Here is a 3829-nt window from a genome sequence, read left to right as displayed (position 1 = left end):
CGAACAGATCCTTGCGTTTCCTCCACGGGTCATCGTCGCGAAGCCACCTTCGATGTCCCATGAACACGGTTTTCGAAGACCCGGGATCTCTATCTAGCTGGCGATACGTTGTGTCATCCATGCACCTTACGCATCCAGAAAATCCCTGGACTACCTGCCCCGTGAGATATCCGTAACCGAGATAGTTGTGCACCGTCGTGAGCAGTGCGGCTCTCATAGGGAAATATTCTTTCTCTGCGGCGTCCCACGTATTGGCTGGCGTTTTCCACAGTGTGTCTAGCTCCTCCTTCAGGAGCCCCAGATACAGATTGATGTCATTCTCTGGTTGTTTCGGCCCTTCAATTAGCATACTCATGTGAATGTACTTCCTCTTCATGCACAACCAGGGGGAAGGTTGTACATCCACACAAACACAGGCCAGGTGCTATGTGTGCTTCTCTGGCTGCCAAACGGATTGACTCCATCGGTGCTCGCGCCCAGCACGATGTTCCTTGGATCCTTCCCAAATTCTGGGTATTCGAAGTTCAACGCTTGCCACTGGCTCGCATTCTTAGGGTGACTCGGCATCTTGTCTTTTATATCTATCTCCGAATCATTTGCGTCTTCTTCTCGCTTCTTCTCCTCCCTATCCGCGTGCCAACGCAGGAGCTTTGCTACCTTAGGGTCCGCGAAATACCGCTGCAGACAAGGAGTGATCGGAAAGTACCACACCACTTTTCGAGGAGCTTTCTTCCTCTTCTTGTATCGAGTGACGCCGCACACCGGACATATGGTAGACTCCGCGTGCTCGTCCCGATAAATGATGCAATTGTTCATGCACACATGGTATTTCACGTGCGGTAAATCCAGAGGACACACGATTTTCTTCGCCTCCTCCAAACTGGTCGGGCACTTGTTCCCCTTGGGAAGACGTTCGTGCCAGAATGACATGTTCTCGTCGAAACATGCGTCGGTCATTTTGTGTTTTACCTTCATCTCCAGAGCCATGAGCGTTACTTTCAGGCGGGTATCCTCGGGCCTGCATCCTTCATACAATGGAGTAACCGCGTCTAACTCAAGTTGATCCATCTTGGCTTTCTCTCAGGCGGCAGCTCTTGCATTATCCGTCTGCTTGAGAAGCAGCTCTTGAATATGAGGGTCCTGCACCCAGCCCATCGATGGTCCAGCGTCGTCTGCTCCGCCGGCATCATCATCTTCATGATCATGCCCGTCGTCTGCTCTGGCATCTTCCTCATCATCATGTCCTGCATCTTCTACATGATGACTGTGTACAGCATCACCGTCGTGATCATCTCCTGGGGATTCTTCGTCTTCTCGCCCGCCCGAGCCGCGGTGGTTGTCTTGCTGCCCTTCCTCATTTCTTGCCCGGCCCCCACGGACGACTTCGTAGTCATCTTCATCACCTTGCCACCGATAGCCATCCATGAAACCACGCAAGAGCAGGTGGTCCCGCACCTGCCCGGATTCCGGGTCCGCAATAAGGCTCTTCAGCTTGCATCTTCGACACGGACATCTTATCTCCGTCTCGTTCTTTTGAAGCATCTCAGCCTTCGCGGACCTCAAAAACCTATTCACGATGCCTTCGGTCATCGTGCGGACCATGGTCGCCTGCGGGGTAGAGCAAAACGATATTTTAGAACCAAGAAAAAATTTGGCATGACTTTCCCTAAAAATAGGACCAAAAAGAATGCTTAATGCCAAAATTCTTGCTGAAACGGAAATGAATCAACATTCCGGCAAAATATTGGCAACTATCGCATTTCAAATACCGGTACACCTCCAAACACAAACACATATGCAACACCACAAACATATGCGACACCACGAACATACATAGATCTAGTTAGGCCATAAAAAGTGCATGTGCACATTGTTGTAGGGAGAACAACATAAATATAGCTCCCCCCCTTACTTACCTATCAAAACAAGGTAATTTAACCACTTAAATTGAATGAATCTATGGTGGAAATGAGGTGAAAAAGAGGAGGCACCCGAGACAAGGAGGAGGTGGAGAGAATGAAGTGGGGAGAAAGTGAGTGTGGGTAGGAGAGGCTGTCCAAAATATCTTGTTGCTGCCCACTTACTAATGGCGCACCAACTCTAAATGCGCCATTAGTAATCCAGGTTACTAATGGCGCACCTTCTGGTGGTGCGCCATTAGTAGTTTTGCAAAAAAAAACATACTAATGGCGCACTGTCCCACAGTGCGCCATTACTAGTTTAAACTAGTAAACTAGTAATGGCGCACGGTGGAACAGTGCGCCATTAGTAGTTTTGCAAAAAAAGGAATAAAAAATATAATAAAAAAACAACATTAGTGGCGCACTTTCCGACAGGTGCGCCATTACTAGTTACAACTAGTAATGGCGCACTGTGTCTGGATGCGCCATTAGTATGTTTGGACAGGCGCACTAGTTCAAAAAAAATTTGATACTAATGGCGCACCCTGGGCCAGGTGCGCCAATAGTAGTTTCTACTCTAATGGCATATCAGAAGGTGGTGCGCCATTAGTATATAAATGGCGCACCGCTTGTCTGGTGCGCCATTAGTGTCAATCCCATCGATAGCCCTTTTTCTAGTAGTGCACAGTCGCTTGATGGCATTTTTCACAGCATATTCTTGGGTCACAAACCGGTATTTGAACCATTGTTCTGCCCAATATCTTCGAATCCACTGGATTCGGGTCTTGCGCTAATTATAATCCTCTTCAGGATCTGTTTTGTAAAGTTCTGAGAGGTCATCAGGAAGATCTCTTGATGTCTCGCCATGACGCTGTCTGCCTCCCTTCCTTGCAGATTTCTCTGAAGGCATGAATTTTAAACTGAAAGGCTTCAATACGTTCAAAGGCTTCAAAGGTTTTCGCTTGCTGGACAAACAGGAACTGGCTTCGGGAGAATTTATATGATGCTGTAAGTATTCTGCAAATGAATGCAGACTATGAGAACCAAGGGATTCTCCCACGGACATGTACCTGTGACAGCATTAAGGTGCGAGGGAAGGGGAAGAGGTCATATGCATTCTCAGAAGATTTTGAAGATAAATCAGTTTAGAAGATATTGACCTCATCGTGCGAAGACATTCACTCATAGATAAGAAGTTGGTTCCAGATTTGTACGAATCTAGAGATCAGTACAAGTGAGGAATCTAACTACTTTGTGAAGCATAAGTGAATATACTAGGCATGTTATGAGATGCAGTATGAAAGAGATCCCACTTGTGTGAATAGAAACTGCTTGTAGTAGAAAGTGACAAAGCTATAGGATCAAGGGGGCCGTAAAAAGGAAGTTTTATTTACCAGTCGAAGAACTGCTAGACGGAGTGGAAGAGGAGGCCGAGCAGTTTGATCGTCCGTGCCCTAGCTTGGCGACGGAGGACACCTATGGCAACGGCGGAGAGGACGATGTCCGCGGTCGGCGTGAAGACGGCGTCGGAGAGGTTGTGGCAGCGAAGCGCTTCGTCGCCGGCGTCGTCGAGGGCTAGCGGTGGCGCTAGGGTTGGTGCGAGAGTGGAAGAAGAGATAATGACTGTTGTGAGGCGTGTCTATATAGGTACAGGGGCAGCACTGCGTTATTACACAGGTGCCCCTGGCGATTCACATCTGAGGGGACACATGGCCGTCATGCAGCATATCGGGGGGTTGTTCCACATCCCACGCACGCCTGGATTGTCGGGTGGTCGTTCCCACTTCTCCGGGTTTCAGGTGAAGGAATGAGCATTGAAAACGGACTTAATGTTTGTCTCTGTATCTTCTGCTGACAAGGACGCAGAGAAGACATTTAACAGTTTCAATAGAATGCATATGACTTGTAGAGATAGAGTTTGAGATAGA

General features: G+C 48.2%; 1 pseudogene; it reads right to left on the bottom strand.

Moving 5' to 3' along the window:
• Nucleotides 1-372: 372 nt before the first annotated feature.
• LOC147981602 (uncharacterized) lies at nt 373-1665 on the bottom strand (annotated as a pseudogene).
• Between the last annotated feature and the right edge of the window lie 2164 nt (nt 1666-3829).

This window comes from Triticum urartu, chromosome 3A (genome assembly GCF_056163025.1).
Source record: "Triticum urartu cultivar PI428250 chromosome 3A, HENAU_Tu73, whole genome shotgun sequence".
Classification (NCBI taxonomy): domain Eukaryota; kingdom Viridiplantae; phylum Streptophyta; class Magnoliopsida; order Poales; family Poaceae; genus Triticum; species Triticum urartu.
Note: the sequence above shows the minus strand (reverse complement) of the source record. Positions and strands in the feature narration are given on the sequence as shown.